General features: G+C 39.9%; 1 long non-coding RNA gene across 1 annotated transcript; it reads left to right on the forward strand.

Annotated features, from left to right (window-relative positions):
- The first annotated feature begins 4,686 nt into the window (after nucleotides 1-4,686).
- Nucleotides 4,687-24,602, forward strand: LOC309879565. Its single transcript, XR_014317765.1, has 3 exons — nucleotides 4,687-4,709; nucleotides 5,270-5,347; nucleotides 24,553-24,602. It is a non-coding gene; the product is annotated as an uncharacterized lncRNA (long non-coding RNA).
- Nucleotides 24,603-25,709: the final 1,107 nt, after the last annotated feature.

Here is a 25,709-nt window from a genome sequence, read left to right on the forward strand (position 1 = left end):
CATATACTACCACTGCATGCACTGAGCCAATGGGCATATGTAATTTGCTTAGGAAATACTTCCTACAAGAACTAAATTCCTAACTGATTAGTTAAAAAGTGAAAAATAAAACCAAATGGATGCCTTTGCTTTGAATGTGCAGTTTTCTCCATGCCAAAGTAACTTGGGGCCAACAAGTTCATTTCATTTGGAAAATAATATTTATTTCCAGGGTGTTCCAGGGTGCTCTCCTTGCTCCCCAGCACAAAGAAGATGCCTTTACATGGAAAGCCATGCAAAGGGACAGCAGTCTCTCTGTCCAGGTAGCTGTCGCTGGATGAACTGTATGGATGCCAGGAGGCAGGATCCTGGCTGGAAACTTGGAGTTGTGTCACTGGGAGACACCCAGCCCTGCCACAGCTGACCACAAAGGCTTGGGGCTGCAGCAGTGCTTATACCAAAGGCTGCTTTGTTTTCCACCTACAGCATTTCACCTGGCTCTGGCTTGCTGAACGTTGGTGGGATCTCCTCAGTCTGCCAGCCCCAAACTCTTTAGAAACAAATTGTGCTCTTGGACACTGCAACCACTTGTTTCAGTTGAATTCCCAGCATCCTGTAATTTATTCTGTCCTCCAACAACAACCTAAATACTCCAAGTCAGGAAACAGTTTTTAATCTACAGCCATTGTTAACCAGAGAATGCAGGTAGTGCTGAAAATAAATTGTGTCTACTCGTGTGAAAACAGAGCTTTCTTATGCATCCCTCCTCTTTACCAAAAAGAATACTTAGGAAAAGCTATCTGCTCGAAGTTGCATGTATTTGTTTTTGTGGGGTGCTCATAGCTGATGCTGGAGAGGGTATTGCAGTTGCTAGAGGCAGACAGAGCTACTGGAGCACAAAGCTAAAAGAAAATGAAGTTCATTCAGCATTTACTCATTCTTAAGGTTTCCAAGAGTAAACACTGTGCTTTCTGGGAATAAGATGGCCTCTGGCCTTCAGGGACAGAAAGCAGTGTAAAGCACTTTGCACCTTTCACGGGATTTCTGCTCCGAACGGACCCTGCCGTCTCATGTAGACATTTCCAGTATTGCCCACATGTCAGAAGTTAGGTGTTTTTTCCTGTAATGAGACGTGCCATTTACCACTAAAAGGAATACAATTTTACCTCTTTGCATTTTATGAAGTTTTTCCCTTTAAAGAAAAATAAATTAAAAGAAAATTAAAAAATAAAAGACAAAAAAAGAAAAAAAAAAAGAAAAAAAAAAAGAAAAAAAAAAAAAGAAGAAAACATGCCATGGATTATGTGAAGTGTGGACAGAACACACAAAACCCAGTTTTCAGCTTCACAGCCGAATCGCCATAATCCGAAGCCAATACCAGCCGAACTGCTGCAGGGCTGCTGGCTAAGCCTCGATGCCATTCCCTCTCATCTTTGACCCGAAGGGATTGATTACCTACTTCTGGAGTATTAATGTGTTTGCTGAGCAGCTTGCAGCAAAACTGTGAGCGTGAACTTTCCTCTTGCCTAAAAGAATGGAGGAGAACACTGAGCCTGCTCTCATGGCTCCGGTTTAATTGCTGATATAGGGGATTTTGCCAGCTCTGCAATGAATGGTGGCACAATTTGAGAGTGAACTTCTTCCATGAAGAAAGCAAGGGGTGGAATATAAAGAGGGAATGGGAAAAGGGGCAAACTTGCTAGTGTTATTTTCCTGTTTTCAGAGACACATTTGCTAATACAGTTAATAAATATTGACAAGGCACAAGTCTCCCTGCCTCCCCAGGCAGTTCCCCAGCAGATCCATAGCACTCTGATCTGAGTGAAAGGGAGTCAACATCATTAATGGCAGCATTCTCCAGATACACACTAATTAATCAACCATGTTACAACGAGTTAATGAGTATAAAATTAATAGGGTATTTTTGCTACCTCTCATAGACGTTTGTGAATAATCTGTGTGTTTATTCCTGAAGCTATAGAACAAAGTTCAAAGACCGCTAAGTCAAGACTTTGTTTTGTTTTATCATTTATTTATTTGTTGTTTTTGGTTTTATTCAATTTCAGTGAACTTTGAAGCAGTATCTTGTAGTACAAGCACAGCAGAGAAATGTGGTCTGGGTACAAGACTCAGCTTTAAAGTCAGGCTGCAAATCTGCTGCATGACCTTTACCAGTTACTTTTGCCTCAGTTTCCCCCAAAGCTCCTTCCATTTCTCTTCAGGGTACAGGGTTGGCCATTGAGGGTGCTGTAGCACAATGCAACAGGATCAGACTTGTAATCACAGGTTGGAAAATCCTTGGGCAGCAATCAAAGCACAATGTACATTGCTGCCACGCACGTGCTCTGCTTGGTCTCTCCACAGACCGTGACTTCTCTGCTCTTTCGGTTCTGGGTCCTTTCTGAGCACAGATTGCCAGTCCCACCAAACAGGGGCAAAAGGACTAAACACAAGCAGTTTACAAAACAAATCCAGAAAATCTCAGTTCATGCAACATTAAGTTTACTGTATGAATGCTCTTTTAGTGTTGCTAGCTCAGCCTCACTGCTGTTTATTTCATATCATGCTCGCACATTTAATGTATGAGCTTGAAAAGGAAAAACTAGCTTAAGGAATGTAACTTCACCTGTCATCTGGGGAAAGTTACCTTGTTAATTTTCTATTGTTCAGCATTCTGAGCTCTTGAGGAAAAGCATCAGGAGATTTATCCCTGCCAAAGGATATGGCCTTTGGTGAACTGAAAAACACAGCATGCAGTTTCTCTCTTAAGCTTATAATGTTGTATTGCTTATTATATTTATGCAAATGTCCTCCAGCATAGAGAAAGAAACCAGGAAGGTTCACAGGCAAACTCACGGGGATTGTATCAGTTCATTCGCCAAAGAAATACATACTGCCACACAAGCACAGCTTTTCTCATAGTGGAGGAATAGGAACAATCATTTTGTCATCTTGGCAGAAATTCCTGTCAAATGAAAGCTACATCGTCCACTGGCAGGGGCAATGGAGACATGATTGGTCCCACAAGTAGAAATTGGAGTTATTCTGAGTCATCACTCCTACCAAAATGTGTCTGTTCAGCCAGGGATCTGTATACAGGCAGAGGAGTGATAGACAGTCATACTACTATTCTCGGTCTAAATTGAGACCGCCAACTTTAAAATGTCACAGCTCTTATTTATGTAGCATATCCCCAGGCAGAGCTGAGTTTCTGTGCATTCCCTAAATGTAGGTTTCCATAATATTACGTATAATGATGTCTTCAACATGTTAACTTGGCTCTGATTCTTCTGCATTTATAGTATTGCTGGGTCTGGGGAAAAAGTCCCTTTAAGGAAGAAAGGTCTATAAAGAAGAAGCAAGATACCGATCCCTTAAGAACCAGAAAGGAGATATAGGTTCCACTGCAACCCCTAGGAAGAGATTGCACAAATCAACCTTTGCTGCTGGGGAGGAGGGAGCATTGCAGGGGAGCTGGTAAAATGCTTTTGAGAAAAGCAGAATACTTCTGTGATGCCAAGGGCAAGCCCCTTTTCTTTCATGCTGTCCCTCAATGCTTTTCCCAACTTCTTTTCCTGATATCTCTTGTGTCAGCAGTAAAATAAAATTTATGGAAGGTTTGGATATACTGGCTGTCTCTTCATTTTCCCCAGTGTTTCCATGGCTCAGTATACTACATTCTTCCTCCTCAGCCTTTAAATCCACTTCTGCTCCCTTTCAGGAAAAACTCTGGTGCTTTCAGAATATCTCTGGTGAATTTCACCAATCTGCTTTGGTTGTTTTTCTCAAAAAGGCTGCCTCTTGTATTTGTAGCTCTCTTCCTGAGCTCCTGTGAGTAAACTTAAGATGGCAGTTTGTGTCCAGGAAATTTTCCAAAAGAGTCTTATTTATACGCACCTCTTCTGCCTAAGGAGCAGGGCTCTAAAGAAATATCTCAGTAATGGAGATGAGATGCACAATTTATTGTTGTTTCATATTTTTATTCTATTAAGAATATCTGATACTTCCTGTAATAAGACTGTGCCTGTAAGTGTAGCACTGTCTGCTTGGGGACAGGGTGTGCAGGGTACCAGAAATGAAATCAAACTTTGTCCTTCCTGTACTCTTTCTAATGTCCTTTTCCCTTAGCAGTTCTCAGGGCAGCAGCTTCCAGCAGACCTGGACTGTGGTATGGAGAGTGGACACGAAGGGAGCAGAATTACTGGGTCTTGACAAAGAAACAATGAAGAATGAATGCAAACAGGACCCGGAGGATATGGGTTGGAATGAGAGGGCAAGGAGCAGATCTCTGGTGCACTGGAGTTGAGGTGGGGATGCATTGGACAAGGACCTGTTGGGAGGGACCTGACAAGGACAAGTTGGGAGGGACCTGGGATCAACCAGGCAAGGAGACTGGAGCACGAGATGGAGCAGGGAAATGGGAACTGGACATGGCTGGTCACTGACAGCAAGGATTGGGGTGGGGAGCCTGAATGGAAACCGGTGTGGCAAGGGTGAGAAAAAGGCATGGGGCAAACCATATGGAGTGGGAGGAGGGCATGAAGAGAGTGGGTCAGGCTGCAGCAGATGAAGGGAAGGGCAGGCAGTTCTATGCTCGCTGCTCACCTTCCCACACAGGGCAGGAGCACAGGCCGGGCTTCCAACCCATATTACCTTCTTCTCCTCACCAGTGAAGTCTTCCAGAAGTGTCTTCTCCCCTGTTCATACTTCACATCAAAGTTGACAACTAGGTATTGCTATCAATTACTCCATTAGTCTGAATGGTTGAAAGCTGTCTGGTATACCTAAGGGATACAACCTGTCTGGATCTAACAAATTGACACCACGTAATAGAAAAGTTTCTGGCTTTTCTAAGTGTGCAGGTTTTCCTGCACGCTGTAGTACATAATACTTCCTCCAGATGCCATTCCTTCATTTGCACATTTCAAACTAATCTCTTGGCCATTTTCACAAGCTGAATGTAGTCTGTTTATTTAGTTGAATAAATGGCCGATCTAAAATCTCATTACCCCAAAAATTACCTTTGACACCACAGATGAACAAAGTCTCTTTGCTGTGTAAATTACAAAATGACACCAAGTCCTTTCCAGTTCTGAGAGGGCACAGTTTTGAAAGACATTCAAAATGCAGAACATCAGTTAAAGTCATTAATATTTCCGTGGTGGGTACAGTTCAGATTGGACTGCCTGGATATCATCAGCCATAAGACTTTTCTATATATCCTCATGATAAAGCTCTCCCTACATATCATATTCACAACATTAATCATTCCACTTGATAATTCTTTCAGCTCTCACTGTGTGGCCTTTCCTTGGCAAACTGCAAAATGAACACCAAGAACAAGGACTGATCTTCAGAGGGATGGGAAGTAAGAAGGTGATTCCATTTTTCGCAGCACTCCCATCAGAATGCCTTTAATTATCGATCACCTTATTAACCAGCATTAAGCAATTTAATGCAAAACATGATTTACAGTGCCAGAAATTTAGATTCGGGCCCTGATTCCCTCCTCCCCTTCTCCTGTATTCTCTCTGATGTTGTAAAAAGTCTCTCTGTTGAGTGACTGAGCACAAAGCTCAACATTTCAAAGGAGCCGAAGTCCCATTCTAGTCAGTGGTGTTCAGGTGGCTCTGACACTTTGCTGTTTTGAAAATTCAGCCAGAATCTTTCTGAAGTGACAGGCATTGGCATCTCTAGTGTTTGGTTTCCCATTCCCACAGGTCCTTTTACAAGTATTATCTGAACGTGGTGCTGCTTGGAAGGGGGAGCTTTTTTAATGGGCTGTGTTTGTTCAGAGAACCTGTATAAGCTGGTAACATGAAAGTGTGTGTGCATAGAAGAAAAAGCGCTTCACATGAAGTTTTCCATTCATGTAGCTGTGTTCTGACATTCTTTCATAATAAATGGAGCTACATAGTTTTTCCCACTCAGCAGAGAAATAATTGGATTTCAAATAGACGTGCCAGAGTCTTGTTTACTCAGATGTACTTCCTTTATGTTACAGCATCTCTTCTAAATCTGTAGGGCTGTTCTGGCTATCCAGGTCACTGGAAGCATCATTAATGTATACATGTAAGGCATGTCCAGAGTGAAAACTATGACTGGTAAAGAGAACACATTGTGATTAACTGTAGCATGGATCTCAATCTGAGCTGATTTTTTTTTTTTTAATATTTAAATTACTTTTAACCACTCCAGTAAAGATGAGCAGAAAGCAGGAGAAGTGGAAAGAAGCAAAATAATGATGTAATTAATATTCACACAATAAAGAATTCTCTTTTCCCATCTGTCAGGGATCATTTTATGTTCCATACCTATCTGTTCATAAATCAGCAGCAGACTGACAATTTGTAAAAAAAAAAAAAAAAAAAAAAAAAAAAAAAAAAAAGTAGTCATTCATTAAGAGAGCTGCATCTCTTTTCATGTTTTAGCTTGTTGCCAATTATCTTGATTTGACAAACATGGTTACTGTCCATAACTCTTTCCTGACTTCTTTGTGCAAACAGAATTTTGGCCTATATCTGCTTTGGCCAGAAAGCATTTGTGTGAGATTGTCCTTTTAAGTATTGTAGATCTTGACTGTTAAGTGCACCCCTAATTTCTGCTGAAAGCAGCGGAATTTACAATGGTGGGCTTTAAAGATGGTTCTGCTGCTAGGCCTGGACAACTTGCCTAATCTCTACAAACTGTATGGCTCTTGTTAGAGTAATTTCTTTGATCACTTCACAAATCTTTTTGATTAAACAAATGTGTTCTGAGCCCAGAAGTCCTTTATTGCAAACATTTATACTGTTGTCCCTCTGACCTGAACAGTTAGCATCTGGGGCCCGGCCAGGTTGTTTCCATTAGGAGGAGAAACTGATGACAGGAATCAGACAGGCTTTTTCGGTGCTGTCTTGCTTATTTACAATGTATATCCACAAAGTTATGCTTCCTCAGATTTGTCAGAAACCACTAGAGGCAGTTTATGAACACGGTTTAAAATCCGGTACCTCAAGGACCTTTAACTTTGGCCTTCTTTCAGGGCCACCTACACAAAAATGTTTCTTCTGTTCACTGTTGGCTTTTGTCTCAATACAAAGCTCAGTCACCAAGGGTGTTTGCAAACCCTGTCCTGCTACTTGTGGGGCTGGATATGGCCCACACAAACCAGCCATGCTGAGCTTCCTTCTCACTTGTCCTGGGCATCAGCTGGTGCTGCCATCAGGCAGTTTCTTCCATAAAGGAATGTAATTTCCTTCCCTGCAGGTGAAAGAACAATATTTAATGAATTCCATGATAAACAGCAGCTGCTGATACCTTTTAAGGACATAATATAAATCTACTATCACTCCCACAAAGTTATTGCATGCATAAAAATGGTGCCAAATGAAAATAAAATCTGTAAACAAAGTCTGATTTGGGGTTTGATAGAATTTGCAAGTAAAACTTATTGGAATTATTTTTAGGTTAAAAGTGTTGTTTCTACAATGTCAAAATATTTTTGGTTTTTAAGTTCTGTTTTAGAAAACAAACTATCTTGCCTTTTCAGAGGTCCAGTAGAATTATTTGGTTTGGATAGGTTCAGCCCAGGTAAATAGAATTATCTTGTTTTGGGTTGGTTCAGCTCAGGTAAAAGTGTTTTATTCTGTTTAAAAGCATCTCAAGATTTAATTTGCTTTTTAGGAAACTGTCACACTGCATTCCTGCTGTATGTGTTGGTGCATGAGACAGCAGTATGAGTGGTTATCATCTCTGATGATCTATCAAGTGGTCTCCAAAGGATGGTTTCTTTCTTTCATAAGATGAAATAGATTTCCTTGTGAGTATGCTCTATGTTTCAAGGTAAAAATCATCCAACTCTGGTGCATCATAAAAGATAATAAAGCTATCCAATTTGTGAAAGGGAACGTGGGCATCATTCTCCTGAGATATAATGCCTGTGTGGTGAGGTATTATAATGGATAGCATCCTACGGGTATATTAAAGTAATTCCAAACAAAGCATGTGAGATCATATCAGTAATCAATGGTGAAGCTGTTCAACAGAATTTCAGTCAAAATATTTTATTCCAAATGACAATGACAAAAGAAAATTTTCATATTGCTGGAAATCTGTATAAAATTTTTCTTAGTTCAAAATTTTTGTCAGCATGCAGCACAAATAACAAAACAAATGCTGACATATTTGTTTTCCTTTAAGATGAATTCCAAATTTTGTTCACCTCTAGCATAATCCATTATTTGCAGATATAGGTCCCTTGACTGTCTATACTGTAGCTTATTTTTATTTAACATGCTGACATAAATTGCCAGTACAATGTGAGTTTCAGATGCATGTATGAATTGTTACCCTTTTTTTCTTAGCCTGCATGTTCTCAAATTGTTAGTCATCTTTCATGAAGAGTTTACATGGACACTAGTTTATCTTTAAGGTTTCTGGATATTAACAATTTTATAACTTACATTATCATACATTCCATCTCTCTTTCATGTGTCCCGCTGCCGCTCTTGTGGGTTTAAACTTCTTTCAGTTCTGAACTTTTAAGGTGTTTTCTGTGGAACTATAGACCTCCGTATATTGTATCCTAGCCTACTAACAAAAGCCCCACATTTCTTAGTTACCTTCTGCAAATCCCTGAGAAATTTTCCATAGACTGCCAGGCCCCAAACCCAAAGATCTGCTGTGATACCCACATCTGTTGGACTGTTCTTTTCTCTCTCCCTACTGCATACGAACACCCTTACTTACAGTATATATTCTTGGCAAATGCAAAGTTTTTCTGTGGCCAAGGGATTCTAAAAGAAAAGCCTTTACCATGATTTTCTTTTCAGCTTTTATCGACTTTGGGTCTTGTGAGATTTCCTGCTAAAGACTACTGAGGTCTTGTGCTTGTTAAAAAAAAAAAAAAAAAAAAAAAAAAAAAAGAGCATTAATCAAAAGAAAAAGCGAACTTGGAACTGTCAGACATTAAACTTTCTAAGGGAGTCGGAGCATCAGGAGACTAGACATTGCTCATAACTTGTAGGCTCATTTAACGATTTTCCTTCACGCTATTGTCTTCAGTCTAAACACTCCTCCAGTACCATAATTGTTGTTTGCATAGCTACAAAGGTCTTTTGTACTTTTCATTAATATTAACAAGGATTTTCAAGCTCTTAAATGCTATTTCATACCGTGAGTACTCTGTCTAAACACTTGTTTGAATCAAGGCCATGCTGAAACAATATTCACTTCTCATCTGTGTCCATGTCAGGTATCTCGGCAGTAGAACTTCAAAGTGCTTTTGAGACCTCTGATGGTCCACAGGACACTATATATTATACAAACAACCAGAAATCAGACAAGTGTGACTGAAGATATACAGCTGGAAATGGTACATTTGTGTATTTGTTGTAAAAGCTATATGAGCTATGACAGTGCCCTTGTGTCTCCTTTGCCTTGATTTTTACTGTGTGAACAGCAAAAGATCTAAAAGACCCCAAATAACCTGCCTTTTGTGCACCTGTTTTATGGAAAATCCTTTGAAATCATGCAGTATATGATGTGCAGGCTGTTTTTGTGGTATTGTAAGGGCTTCTGTTATCCTCTTTGGGTATCCCCACACAAAAGGGTACTACGATAATAGCTGACAAGGAAAGTGCTCAAAACTAACTCCATATACTGCCTTCATCTATTTTAGTACAGCAGAGGGTATACCCCTAGCTGCCATTCCAGGCTCTGCCTGAACCTGCTATCCCTCATTCGATCTATTGATGGCTTCTGTAACATCTCAGTGCCCTTTATTTCTCAGTATGAGACAGTTATTAACTCTGAAATGGCTTCCTGAGCAACAGCAAGAAGCTTCAAAGCAATGGGTGCAGTTCATTGTAGTCATCAGGAGCAGCCAACTTGGCCTAAAGATGGCTTTGGAAAAGTGAGTTCTCCAGGTGCACAGAGTATCTCAGAAGACATTGCACGAGCTCTGCTGATTATTCACCTTGTCCAAGCTTGGAAGGGCAATTTGAGGCATGGTGGTATGTAGAGATTTTTAATAAGCAGGACAAATCATGATTCAGGCATCTATGATCTGTGGTGGCTGTGACTCCTTGCCACAGCTCTTTGAATCAAGGATGCCACAGGCCCCAGACCCAAAGATCTGTTGTAATTCTCCTGTCTGTTGGACTGTTCTCTCTCTCCCTACTGCAGTCATCAGACCCCATGGACAGTGGCAGCGAGGCCTTTGGCAAATTCTGTTCGAGACTCTGAACATAATTTCACAGAACAAGCACAGATTCTGTCTTTGCATTGGCTCAGGACTCTTCAATTTTGCAAAATGGAAATATGAAAAATTGAATGGGAAGAAATCCAGTTTTGAAGCTCTCAGAAGGGAATTGCAAAAGAACTGATCTGCTTTTAAAAGCCTTAAATCCCCTGAAGCTTCTGATTAATTTATTGAAAAAGTGCTTTTATTTCATAAAAGATGTAACCAAACCCAAATCTGTTGCTTTGGTAAAGAATATATTCAGGATGAAAAGCCCAGGGCTCTGCCCTGCCAGCACAGAGAGAGCATTTCAGCTGTCATCTGAGAAGGCACCTGTCACTCCTATCAGAGCAGGGGCAGCGTGATTTCTGGCCTAATTTCTCAAACATCAGTGATATTGAATGTGTATCTGGGTGCTCAGATGCTATGCAAAGCAGGACCCCAAACTATAAATGCTGCTTCTTTTTCTGTGTCTCTGCCCCTATGAAAGCCTGAAGGAATATGAAGTCATCTCTAAGTCTATTTCTTTTCCCCAGGCTTTTCTTTCCACAGTGATGGGCTGATCCTCACGTATTTGCATGATGGTCTGACCCAATTTGAACAAAGTTATATGCTGATAGGTAAAAATCAGAATATTCTTTCATGGCTTTTAGATTATATTTCAAAGGGAAAGGAGACCCAGCGCAGCATGCTGTGCTCACTATGCATGACAACACTTCTGAGTTGCTAAATTGTGGTAAAGCAGACACATGGGGAAAGAGGAGTCTACCCTGTGGCACAAAGACTTTCTACAGGCATTCAGCTTAATACCACTGAGCACACCATTGTGGGACGCAACTAAGGCTTGAGTATGAAAATCAAGTTTTCTCTTTAGTTAAGATTGTAGTTTAGCTGGGTATCAGGGCTGTGCAAATCTGGTGCACCTAAGTCGTTAATTCCTTGCATGGTCCAGGAGCTCCTGGCTTGTAACTCGCAGGAGGGAAACAGTGGGTTGGTTTGGGACAATGGACAATTTGAGACAACAACTTCAGACTTGATGATTGACTGAAGCTTCACAGTTGCGTATTTGGCTATCACAGGAGATCTCCAGAACAATTCTAGATATTCCTTGGCTAAAGGAATGCTATGTCTAGTCCACTTGGTGTGCTTAAAAGTTAACATTCAGAGTGGAGTGTCCCAAAGATAGCCCGATACATTCCAGTTTTAGAAGTAACCAAATTTTACATAGATATCACATTAGTAAACACTCACTAGATGCTCTTCCTGCAGAAACTGTCACAAAGAACAGTCTTTAGTATGCAGTCAAGAAAAATTATGGATGTGCTGGGATGGTGACATAAGACTATGGCTAGATTGTTTATGAGAACTGTTCAGAACAGAGCTTTGGGATGTCTCTCTTTACCCATATGAAGATGCTGCTGCACATACCAGGTACGGTAGCAATGGAGACTCCTGTCACCACCAGACAGAGACCAGCTGTTTCGCTGGGAGATTTTATTTCCCATGCAAGCATTGCCCCGTGCCAAGATCCCCCCTAAATTATTTTTTGGTTTTAACAAAAAGGCTGTTCTGTGTGTCTGTGCAACACCATACTCCTTGAAATGTGGTAAAGGGAGGGATCCCAGCATTATTCTGGAGGCAGAGAGGTGGCTTCTTTGAAGATAGGTACAGTACAGTCAAACCTCTGACCACTGCAGAAACATACATGATTTCCCTCTTGTAAGCTGGTTCCTTGGGCTATTGGGCACCTTTTCCAGATAGTCACATCCCATGTTGGTTATGTGTATTTCAGACTGATTCAAACCTGAGAACCTAAAACTGCACCAGGTAAATTCTTAAGACAAAGGGCCAGGTCCTTTTGGTTTCCCTGACAGGAAATCAGTTTGCTTCAGTGCCAAGCTTAGGGTTTGGGGCTGCAGTGATGTGCATGGAGGTGAGAGACCACTGGACACATTGCCCTTCCCTGTCACATCACCCTGATGCCATGGCTGCGGCAGGTAGTGCTACTGGAAGGGACTCAGGCTCATCTTTTCATGGTCCTCAGTAAACTCACCCTGGATATCTAAATAAGACAGTTAGAGGAAAATGTTTTTTACTTTCCATGTAAAAGAGACATGAAATATTCTTGGGAAGCTTTAGGCATCTCATAAGTATAACTGAATACTAAGAACCTGAATACACTGATGATTTGGGAGTTTTGATTTTTCACTCCTACATAAAAATCAAGATTTTTCTTATTAGGGAAAGCAAATGCTTACCTTAAAAATGTTTATTCAATCCAGCCCCTAGTTTCCTGTTGCAAAAGAATACATTTTGATGGGGATTTTTTTGCTGCCCCTCTAAGTATGGATTTGGAGGCTTAGTGTTAGGTAAGCAAATTAGAAAAAAAAAAAAAAAAAAAAAAGGCAAGGTTTTATTGTCTGTATTCTCATCCTCTCACATTCCAGTTCCATTTAATCAAAGGTCTTAATCAAAGGCTCCTTCCATTTTACCCTGGTGATGAAAGGAAGAGCCATATCAAGAAATCACATATGGTTAGTAGTGTTGCTGTGAGTACAGTGCTCAAGTAGCCCCCGCCAGCTGTTTACAACATAGTTCTGCTCTAAAACCTCCACTCTTTCCAGTGACCTCGCCCAAACCTGCTGCTTGTGCTGCTGAATCTTGCTGTCCTGTCCTGTCCTTAGTGGTTACTTAGAATTATGTTTTGGGACTCACTATCTATTTTCTCCATCAGGCCTGTAAAGATTAAAGTAAAAGTTAATTGATAAGAACCATTTTATCCTATCCTAATTTTGATTTAACTGCAAAGTGAATAGGGCTCAGCAAATGCTTTTTCCCTGGACAGTGCTTAATATAGATTCAAAAGCAACATTCTTAAATTATTGGGCTCTTTTATGTTTCATGTGGATGATTTTGTATTATGTTTTTGCCACTGCTCTTGCAGCTGCATTAATTGCAGGGGGTACATAACATCTAATGCTGAACCAATACTCATGATGGAGCTGCAGTTCACCAGCTCCAGTGCAAAGGCTGAAAGCTTTCTTTTTTATTGCTCTTATTTTAAAGCAAAAGTAGAGGTACTGTGTACAATGTATATAAAAAGGAGAAGATAAGCACTCCTTAAAGATGGCAGAAAACTCTATCAAATGCAGTAGTAAATAAAATTTAGTTTGTGATTGTCTCAAGCTAAGACTTGCCAAAAGTACATTAATACTTTTGAGGCAACCTCTTCTGTGTAGGTTACAGCTTCTGCAGATGAAAAATGTCATGAAGGGTTACCAATGCCAGACGGAATATTTACAAACTGATTTGAGCAGTGAAGCAAAAGGGATGTATGAGGGCCAGTCTCTCAGGCTCTGACAGAAAAAAAAAAAAAATATCCTGTAAACAAATGCACACATTTAAGTTAGAGTATATTTCTGCAATTACTATTGGGTGAAGAGTAGAAAAACTCAAAATTACTCACAAATAAAGCATGTGCTTTGCCAAATTAAAGTTGGAAATATGTAAGTTATCTACTAGATTTTTTCATGTTATGATACTTGGGTTCACTATCCCACAGGTTCTTTTAGGCTGCTGCATATCTGCTGCATACATAGGGTAAAAAGGCTGGCTAAAGAAGGTCCTTGTTTTACAGTTACATTTGTCCTGCACTTCATACATTGCAATCAGTCCTATTTATGAAAAATGGACTTGGGAAGCTGTGGTACCATCCGGCATGAACACAGATACTTGGAAACAGCAGTAACGCAAGGAAGAGAGGCACAAATAGCCTTCTCATTCCATTCTTTCTCTGATAAGTACAACCTCTGCCTTTCTTAACTGTAAATCATACTGTGGGTGGTCATTTTGCACCTACTTATGGCATGTCTTTAAGGTGCCAAGCACTAAGAAAATGGTACTTCTTCTGGCTGTGCTTTTGAGCTGAAGTGGTGGTGGCTACTGTGCTTCATGCTGAAGTCAGGACTACCAGCATATGCGAGTGTGATCCGAGCACACCCACCAGATCAGCTCTCTCAGGTTGCTTTACATGAAAAGACACCAAGTTTTTCAATCCCAAATGGCCCTAAGCAAGAGATGTGCTTGAACCTGAACTGGGATGCAGGAGTCCAAGACGTGCATCATCACAGCTTTAGGCGCTTGACTGCAGACAGGCAAGGCAGGGCTGGGGGTTGCTCTGTTGAAATAATGTGTCAACAGTCTGCCTGTTTCTTCAGCTCTTGCCCCAGGTGTCCCGAAATGAGTTCTCAATGTGTTTGTAAGAGGGTGGGATTTGGTCCAGTGTCTGTCTTCCTCTGACAATACTTCTGGCCAAGCTGTGGTTACTGTAAAGCTGCAGTGACAACAACTTCTTGCTGTTGATGCAAAGGTAATGTTTGGTATGCTCAGGATGTCACAGCTGTGCACATCCATTATGTTTCATACTTCAGCATATCAGAAAGAACCACTTCTTCATGTAAGTTCACTTAAACAAATTAGAGATTAGAAATGAAAAGGATTAAGTGATGCTTTTAATATTCATTAATTCATATGAATGGCATTAATAAATAACATGGTGACAATAAATATGGCAACAGTAAAATGATTTTTGTTGTAGTTTGTGCAAAGAGTAAGTACTCATTTGATCTCAGTGCTACTGCTGTGACATATGCAAATATCTATTGCCTTATTTATAATGTTTAATATATAGCGCAGAGATCATATGTACTTTACTAAGGTCAAGGAATTGGTGAGGAAGGAGAAAGTTGTACATAGGACCAGAAATCCTGATACAAGAAGGAAAGAAGGAAAGAAGGAAAGAAGGAAAGAAGGAAAGAAGGAAAGAAGGAAAGAAGGAAAGAAGGAAAGAAAGAAAGAAAGAAAGAAAGAAAGAAAGAAAGAAAGAAAGAAAGAAAGAAAGAAAGAAAGAAAGAAAAAGAAAGAAGGAAAGAAAGAAAAAGAAAGAAAGAAAGAAAGAAAGAAAGAAAGAAAGAAAGAAAGAAAGAAAGAAAGAAAGAAAGAAAGAAAGAAAGAAAGAAAGAAAGGAAGGAAGAAAGAAAGGAAGAAGGAAGGAAAGAAAGAAAGAAAGAAAGAAGGAAAGAAAGAAAGACAATTCCTGCTTCTAGCAGCAACACAGATCTAATCCTTTTGCAGTGCATTTGCCTTGGCTAATTGTAAATTACCAAAACAGTGAGGACTTCCACATCTTTTAAAACCTTTGCTGATTTCTAATGAGACTGAATGAACACCTCCTTTACAGAGTCTGTGTTAAGACTCATCTGGGTTGTTGGAGAGCAGGTGAGAAAGAAATCATGTAGCTGTATGTGGAGAGAGGAGCTGCCTTTGGATGCGCACATGTCTGGCTGCAGCTCACAGAGCGTAAGCCAATTTTTGCGCCCACAGAGCAGTTCATTTCTTGGCAGCTGAATCAGAATAAAGCTCCAAGGCTAGAGCGGCCCACAGCCTGCTGTGACTCAGTGACCACAGAACCTAATTTGTGCTGGATAAAGCCCTAAAGAGATTAACTGACTCATAACATATGCTACTTTACCTTCTACAAATGAACCTCAGATACAGTGCCATGTTTCAGATCCCTCTCTAAATTTTGCTAATGCTCCACCACTTAGTCACAGATATGGGAGAACCTAAAGAAGAAAAAAACACACACCCTCTAGTTTGTTATTCATGCATTCTTTGCAAGCACTTCAAAAGACAATCTATATGCACTTTCTGCCAGGAATGTGACATTTCATATTAAGGAACCCATACAAAAAAAGCATACATTCATTTTAGGGAACCTCTGAGAAACAACAATGCAGGTGTGTTACCTGCAGCACAGCCATGTAGGAGGGGCAGGTGCATCTCCTGTTGAGTTTAACAAGGAACAGGCCATATATAAGACTATAAACATCACTGGATCTCCTCATCTTCCTCTGGAACCATAAAGAGCTCGTTGTAGGTGATCAGCAGCTTAAGACTGGGACTGTCAGGAGCAGGAGTGGCAGTCAACGGGGTTAGGGTGTTGCTAAAAAAGCCTGATGATTGTCTGAGCTGTGAAGCAGATATCCACTGAGGTTCAGTGATTCCTAACTCTACGCTGTGGGCCTGACCAGGAAGAGTTATGGTTCCCCATTAGCCCATATACTACAATATCACATGAGGGAGAAGGTGTTGGTATTTGCTCAGATGTCGTTCCAACATGGAATTTGAATGTAGGTCCAGGGAAATGCAGTATATGTAGTATACAAGACAGTAAGGCTCAGTTAATTTCCATGCAGTGAAAGCCTACTTTCCCGAAGGATTCGGAGAAAGGCAGGCAGGCAGGATGGTCACAGGTACAGGCCATCTTCCACAAAAGCAGTGGCCTGACATCATCGGTCTTATGTTTCATAAATCCTTTTGAAAGCCCAACCCTGTTTTACACTGTTGAAGTTAAAGGCATTTATCATCAGTGATGTCAAATACAGCTAATGATTAAGTCCAAGGCATTACGTCTTATCAAAATAAAAGCAAATATCAGCACAAACAGCCATAATAAATGAGCTAATAAATACTGAATCAAATGAATGATGTTGCTGATTAACACCTTTACATTTCTAGGCTACTTTACTCCTACTTTACTGTTGTAACTTGAAGCCAAAATATATCTGCAGATTTCAGAAGAAGAATCCAGAATAGACTTAAATAGGAGCTATTTTGTATTAAATTACACATTAGAAAGGAATTTGGCTTTCTAAGATAATAAAGACCTCATACAATAAAACGTCCTTGTCTGCTTGGAATTGGAAACTTTGTGGATATAAATTCCCAGTTAGTTAGGATCCTTCCTTGTATATATATATATATATATACACACACATATATACATTATATATGTATAATATATATTATATATACATATATAATTTATTATTTAATTATATTATTTAATATTATATAATTATATATATATATTATGTACATAATATATATATATTTATATATATATAAGTGTATATATATATACACGTGTATATATATATATATATATATATACATATATACATTATATATGTGTGTGTATATATATATATATTTATTTTTTTTACCTGATATTATCCAATAGCCTTTAAAAATCAGGGCTTCCAAATCCCAGTAAGAACTGAAAACCTAACTCCTTTAGTGTCTTTTGCAAAGCTTACACTGCTGTTCTTGGCAGATAATGGCAAGAAACTGAATTACTGCAGTTTACCTTCTAGGCATATGCTCCAAAGACTGAGCAAAGTGTGTCAGCCGCCACGATGCAATTGCACTCACTTTGCTGTTGTGATTGTGGTCAGATGCTGTGGGTGAGCTGATGAGCAGGAACTCATGCTGCAGTAAATCAATTGTGAGCCATTGTATGAAGACAGCCCACAATCCAGCTTAGTCGAATTCCCAATATCAATGTATTCAAGGGGGCAAATTCTACACCATACCCTATGAGTGTGCCTTCAGGCTGAACCAAACCCACAATTAGTGTTGTCTCATAGATCAAACTTTTTTTTAGTTCTGAGAGGCAACCAGCCTGCACAGACTGTACATTTTTATGCTTACAAAAACATTCAATTTTTGTGTCTAGAATCCTCATAACACATATTTATTGGTCTCCTAAAATACACAATGGGCTGAGCAGATTGAATGCTTACTGAGGGTGATTAACTGCAGAACTTCTTCTTCTCTCTTTTCTTTCCAGAGTCCTCCCACCAATGATGCACAAAACATGCCCTCAGAACCACCCAAAAAAAAAAAACAAAACAAAACTTGGATGGCATCAGGCTGTTAGGATATGAAAAATAGAGTTATTTTTTCAAGTGAAACAGGCTCAGAAGTTTCACCATCTGAGCATCAACCCTGCAGTCCTCAGCTTGTTAAATGCATGTATTGGGTCCAGGCCCAGGTGAACAAGTCAATGCCTTAAAGCCCATAAAATGGCCTGGGCCCACAGGATTCAGTGGAACTATGCAGCCAAGGATGCTTATTTAGCCCAAGGGGACTGATACGATTTTAATCTAGGAGGATTTGAGTGTTACAACGTCTCTGATAAAAACCTTGATAAAAGACAAAAACAAGAGAAGAAAGAAGGAAAAAAAAATGACAGAAATGAAGAAAAGGAGAGAGATTGTAAATATCATTGGCAGCAAGCAGACTGGAAGCAGCTGTCTCTGGCAGACGTGTTTCATTCAGATCAAACAGAGAGCTGTGGATGTTTGGAAATAACCCACATTTACCATATATTTAACCACAAGCTTTCCGTTTGTTTGGAGGCAATCAGGGATTTATGCTCAAACAAGAACTTCTCTCACCCAGGTTTTGTTCAGAAAGCACCGTCTCCTGGTGACACCAGTGTGTGAGTGCCAGGATGCCACATGGAGTTTGCGCCACCGGCGGTGGGAGGAGGGCTCCTGTTTTTACAGCTTTTGGTCCCACAGTTTCAGAAACAGAGCTGTTTCCAAAATTTACCTTTCTCCAGGAACAAAAATGCTTTCATTAGCAGGAGAAAAGATGAAGATGGCTTTGTGCTTTCAATGTGAGAGTTTTAAGCCTTTATCACTGCTAAGTCCTCAAGACTCATGTAAGCAGTGTCTCCCATGAGGGACTCTGCCATCTGCCTTATTCTCACCAGGATGGTAAATCAGCCTGGGGACTGAGAGCCCAACCTACACCATCAGCAGAGATTCTCTGTCCTTGTTAGGGAGAACACTGAAATTGCTCTGAAATGCTGTAATTTTTGCCTTCCCAGCTCTGCCACATTTCTTGTCCACACAATTTACACAATTTCTTTTCTTTCCAGTCCTTCCCTATGTAAAACATCTTTTTTTTTTTTTTTTTTTTTTTTTTTTTTTTTTTTTTCCGTACACATGCACTCTAGTATTTAAATTCTAGTATTTAAAGCTTTAAATAATATAGTAGTGCTGCTGTCTACTTGCAGGACTGTCTATGGACTCTTGTCACATCATGGCTATTAAGATCAATTGCAAGGAGAATACAAGATGATTGAATGTAATTACCTGTGTTGGAGGCTTGCCCAGACTGCTAATATCTGCATCGCTTAAAAAAAAAAAAAAAAAAAAAAAAAAGAGAGTATCTTTAGAAAATTTAAGAGGCAAGCTACCTTGGTGTGGATGGTGCTGAGTGTCTGCAGGCATTACTGGTGCTCTTGAGGAAGGTTTTGAACCTGCCTTAGGGTTTCACCTTGCAAGCCGTGAGGTTGCTTCAAGGATGAGCTTGCTAGTCCCAGTCTTGCTGTAAGGAGGTTGTGTGCACCTTGCAAAACCACTCCACACCACAGATACAGTCCATGGGATCTCATAGTGAGACTAGGAGAAAACTGTGATTCCCTGTGAGAGTAAATGGGGAAAACACTTGATTATCTTCTTACATTAGGAAAACAGAGTGCTACTGAGATTGTATAAAATAGTGGAAGATCGTGGCTTTCCAAAACAGACTATTTCAGTGGTATGTATTAGGATGTTGTTCCAACAAAGGGTATAGAGGACAGGCAGCCAGGCACAGGGAAAAAAAAGTTTCTGCTTGTTTTGCCTTATGGGGAAAAATCAGCATGAAGTTATGCCCTGAGGTACCATAATGCAGAATGGCACTGTCAGTTTCCTGAAGATCACCTTAATGTAATATGAGAGAGAGATTTTCAAAAGGAACCAAAAATATTCCCTCAGCAAAAGTCACTCATTTTTACATCACATGACAGAAAGACTGCTTCCCCAAATGATTACTCACACCAGAAAACTGTGTTCCTATTAAAAGAGATCACAACTTTGTGTTCTTATTCAAAAAAAAAAATACATGCATATGGGCCAGATATTGATGTGTGTAGGCACTGTGATAAATCCCCAGATGAAAGTAACAGTGCAGAATTTGCTAAAACACTGTGATATTATGGAACACTTTCAAAAGTGTGGATTTGTTTTCCACCTTTTCCCCGCTAATAAATACTGGACTCAGCAGTCAGGGCTTATAACAGAGCCACAGTAGTACTGTAAAGTGTAGGATTTACAAGCCAGATCTGTAGAACATAAATTTTCCAACAAGGGCTGTAATTATATAAAATGCTACATGAATCCAACAATGTGAAAAAATCTATTTTTAGGGGAAAAGTTCTCCAGTTATCAGGGTTTCAGTCTTTGGCTGGGAATTAAATATTCCTGCTGGACCGAGGTGCTCAACAGCTTGTTGAAACTGGCATGTGTCTCTCTCATGCTAACTAGACACAAGACCCTCTCAAAACCCTGGAAAAGGTCCATTACCAAGATGTCCTGGTCAATTCTGGGATGTCTCTGGTACTGGTCCTGGTGTTAGCACAACAGATAGTCTAGGTCAGGGTGAATAGAAAGATAAAAGCTAGTGGAGGGAAACAAGTTCACTGTAAGAAGGGACCTGACTGAGGTGTTTTCATATCATAATTATGAAGTGGAGAACAAGTCTTACGAGGAGTGGCTGAGGGAGCTGGGGTTGTTTAGCCTGGAGAAAAGGAGGCTCAGGGGTGACGTTATTGCTCTCAGCCTTAAAGGAGGCTGTAGGGAGGTGGGGCATTGGTCTATTCTCCCATGTTCCCGGTAATAGGATGAGAGGGAATGAATGGGCCAAAGTTGTGCCAGGGAAGGTATAGGTTGGATATTAGGAAGAACTTCTTTATTGAAAGGGTTGTTAGGCATTGGAATGGGCTGCCCAGGGAAGTGGTTGAGTCACCATCCCTGGAGGTCTTTAAATGATGTTTAGATGTAGATCTTGGTGATAAGGTTTAGTGGAGGACTTGTTAGTGTTAGGTCAGAGGTTGGACTAGGTATTCTTGGAGGTCTCTTCCAACCTAGATTATTCTGTGATTCTGTGATCTACCATATGCCTTCATCACAACACCTTAAAAGCTGTAGCTTGTCTCCCTGGAGCAAAGAGTGATTTAGCCTAAACCAAGTGACTTTTAGCCTAAAACCAGGTTACTTTTAGGTCATCACTGAGAAAATCCCAGGTCTGAATGGCCATTGAGTTCATCTCAGTGGATTACACTCCATGAAGTATTCCTTTAGCTAGTATTCCTTATTTATGAAGTTCATCCCTTCTATTGCTTTAGTTCCTGCATGTGCTTCTCTAAGTTGTGATAGGTCCAAATTGTTAAAGAAAGCCTAAAAAAGTGGTGGTTTTGTGCAAAAGTATCTACAAATCTTAAAGAAAAATATAATACAGATCTTAAAAAAAAAGGGGGACATAAGCCATAAATTTAGCTTTTATAAGATAACTCTAGTTTTTATTTTTGTTTCTGCAAACTAGAGAGAGTAGAATTGTCCTACCTCACAGAAAGGTCATGGTAATGAATGCATTAAAGGGCAAAATGTGGATAAAGTAACATAAAAGAAACCACTTCATACTCACATACACGAATATATATAGTTATACATATATTTATACTTACAGAGACGTGAAATAATAACTCCAAAATACTTATTCTCTTTATTTTTCTTTAATTTTATGTTATTATTTTCTATTACCATTTTCATGGTTTTCTGAACCTTCTTCATGAGATGTGGCAATGACTGCTCTGTGGTTTCAAACAGTCTCCCACCAATTTTTTACTTTAGACAAACCTCCAGTGGAAATTGCCACTGAATTTTCAAAGGATATTAACATGCCTTTGTGTTCTTTTTTATAAATTTAATCAACCATTTTCCATTTGCACATTTGTGATACTAAAGATGACTTTTTGGTGCTTTCCTCTTTGAAGCTATGCATTTTTCCTTCCATAGATACAGTTTCCAAAGCTCATATTTGTCACTCCAGCAAAGCAGAGCTGAATGAGCTATTTAGCTATATAATAAAGTAACAATGAATGAAGCAAGAGGACCAATTGAACTGATGCTATTATTTCAACAAAATCCTTTCAGCAATTGCCTCTCTCTTTATAGAGACCTTCACAGCATTATTTCACTAAATGACACCATGAATGTAATTACTTTGATTCAGTGTTGGAATCACACAGGTAACAAATTACACCGCCCCCTGATGAGCAATAATTCAATTATTCAGTGGGCTTATAACAGTTTGAAATAGCCTATTCTCATTTCACAAACATCATATTTACTGCTGGAAATAAACCACTTCTGCAAAGTGAAATATTAGATCTATATATCTTAGCACATGTAAACTCCCAAATGGATCACCGCATAACTGCATACCTTCGGTGTTTTTAATATTAAAGGGACTGCAGAGATGCTGAGCCTCTTGGGTTACTCCATTTCTGTAGATGTGTACATATATTTTGCCTACTTACCACTTGGTGAATCAAGTTTTTATAATAAATATCGAGCAGCAACTGTGCACAGAGTGAGGTTTGATCTCAGTGGCACCAGTGCTATTGGAATTCATCTCTAACTGGAAGCAGAGTTGAGATGTGTATCCAAAGAGACATTCTTTGGACATGACTCTTCTCTTCTGTGCTCCAGCATAAAGGAAGCATATAGCACTGCTGAAGCCAAGGCAGTATAAAAGAGGGGTGAAGAGGGGAAGAAACAACTCTGCTTGCTGAAAGGTCAACTCAAAGTTAAGCTTTTTGGGTAAAATGTGTAAAGCCTGGTAAGATTTTCAAATGCATTGTGTCAAGCCATCAATTCTGCAGTCTCCAAATTGCATTGAGACATATAGAAACTTGTGAAAATCCCATAGATGGATGCCTGTCTTCGGCTTTAAGTGCCACTCTCTCTCTCTCATTTAGGTGTCTTAATCAACTGTCTGTGATTTATACAAGACCTGTTCAGTTCTGAAGGGGAGACTTTCTCTATCTAGGATGACTGCAGTTCCTCACATTGGTGAGGAACTTCCAGGACATAACTTCTGGGTTTGGCCCTAAACAACAGCAGAAGCATCTGCTGCAATCCCTTTTTTGATCTAATACTTGCCAGCTTGGAATTTTTCTCCAGCATGTGGCATATATACATTCCATTTCTGTGTTTGTCTGAAGATGTCCAAACTTCTACTTCCTAGGGGGCTGCTTTGACACCCTGGTTAACAGTGAATTGATTGAATAGTTCTCAGTCTTTACCGTGAAAGCGGTAGCATTATACATGAAGTATTTAAAGATGAATAAATCTTGGAAGAGCAAGATGTGCTCCACAAATTCTCAGCAGAGAGGCAGACTATGCTGCTGAGAGTGGAGGGGGCAGAGGGCTGACTGCCAGCCACTTCTATTAAATTATCATTACAACAAGGAGGTGATTTTCCTCTCAGGTGAGGATTCAGTCCCTAGACAATGAAATCATTCTGTCTCTGTCAGAGAATCTCCTCAACCAGAACTAACATCTGGTATTGTAGTATATTTTTCCTAGCTTCGTTTAAAAGCAATGGTCATTTAGATAGTTTTGTAAATGTCAGTGTCACAAGGTGGATGTAAAAATATCACTTTATGATTTGCAATAACTGAATTCCACAAAGGCAATGTACCAAAACTATGTAATAAATGGCCACAAAGTTATAATAAGATGAGGGATGAGTCCCCCAAGGGAAAATGAGAAAAATGAAAACAGATGAAGAAGAAAATTAAGCTGATTATCTACCAAGACTCTGTACTGCTCACCAGTATTTGGACACGCGTTTCCGTAACTGTAAAAATCTACAAGACTATGAGCCTGCATAAAGCATTATAGACTACTGTGCACGTATAGAAATGCAAATCCACAAGCAAGGAAGTATAATCAAAGACCAAAATTATTCATGTGTTTTTCAGACGAAGGAAGATTTTAGTGCAAGTTTATCCTCAAACAAAATTTAGCTCCCCTAAGTGAAACCTGATAATAGAGCTATGAAGTCCACAATTTCTGTCCCGATTTTAAAATGAAAATACTGGATAATAAAGACTTCAGAAGTCCAGGTTATCAAAATGCAGTGAAGTAGCAGCATAGAAAACAATGGGAAACTCAGTCTGAACTGAGTATCACTACTCTAGCTCTTCATTTGCTTTAAGATAAGCAAGTTGTATGTTATTTTTGTGGAATTAGGAACTAAATTTTTACTACCTATCATGCTGAGATCTCTGTCTAGCTTAAAGATGTTTAAGTAGCACTCCTCTGCTTAGAGAGGAAGAAATTCTCATACCTATAAAAGTAAGGCCATGTTTTAATCACTCCTTTAAAATAAAAGCAAACCTCTATTTGAGTGTGAGGCTCTGAACTGATCCACCTACAGCATGAGTCAAAACATTGTTGACTTTTCCCCACAACGTACCATCTGTGACAGTTATTTTAGCAATCAAAACCATAAAATGAATAAAAATGTCAATGGATTAGAAAACAGAAAAGATCAGCTTGCCTGCTGTTGTCTGTCCTGTCCTGATTACAGTTTATGTATCTAAGGGTCCAGTGCTGAAGAACGTTTTGGTGGAATTCAATCCCCCAAACTCCTGCCAGGCTATATCCCAGTTCTGAAGGTGAGTAACTCCAGCACTCCAGCAGTTTTATTTTTCTTTTCTTTTCTTTTTATTATTATTTATTTTGATTTGACCCAGACACTTACAGACCAGCTTGGCCTTTCCATCATGCTTAACTTTGTGATCCAGAGATCAGGCTTATTGTTTCTTTTGTTTCTTTTTTTCCTCCCCATTCCCTTTCCCTTTAATTAAACCTTTCTCATCTCAAACCTCGAATTCTCTGTGTTGTATGTTCTCCCCCTTCCTCTTTGAGGAGAGGGGGAGTGAGAGAGCAGTTGTGGTGGAGCTCGGCTGCCCATCTGAGTAAAACCACCACACCAGCAAGAGGACAAGAGGCAATTGGCACAAACTGAAGCACAGAAAGTTCTGGCTGAATACAAGGGGGCACTTCTACACTGTGAGGGTGACAGAGCACTGGGACAAGCCCAGAGAGGTTTTGGAGTCTCCTTCTCTGGAGATGTTCATAAACTGACTAGATGCCATCTTGCACAATGTGCTCTAGGTGATCCTGCTTGGCAGAGGGGTTGGACTAGACGATCTTCAGAGGTCCCTTCCACCCTTGGCCATTCTGTGATTCTCTGTCCCCTCCCAGCTCCTTGTGCACCCCCAGGTACCCCGCTGGCAGGGCAGCACCAGAAGCTGAGAAGTCCTTGGCTCTGCGTGAACACTGCTCTGCAATAACTAAACAATTGGTGTGTCATCACCATTATTTTCACCAAAAATCCACAATACAGCATCATATGAACCTTTATGAAAAAAATTAACTCCATCCCAGCCCAAACCATGACAGTCCCTTTAATGATTCTATGATTCTATGATATGTGACTCTCTATTGTACTACAGTAGCCTCCAAAATGACCATCAACAAAGACAATGAGGAGTCTTATGCCAAGACAGATACATTTCTGAAGCAAGGGAAGTATTTTGGGGGAAATCCTCTTCTTCCTTGTGTCTTATTACATAATTTCAGAGTCTGATCCAAGGCTTGCTAAAACAAGGAGACTGGTGGATCACAGTTTTCTTTGGATTAAACTAAAATCAAAAGTCCTAGCTTCTCAAACCTTGCCAGACTTATGTTATGGA

Source organism: Aythya marila, assembly GCF_965140915.1.
Source record: "Aythya marila genome assembly, chromosome: 1".
In the NCBI taxonomy this organism is placed as follows: domain Eukaryota; kingdom Metazoa; phylum Chordata; class Aves; order Anseriformes; family Anatidae; genus Aythya; species Aythya marila.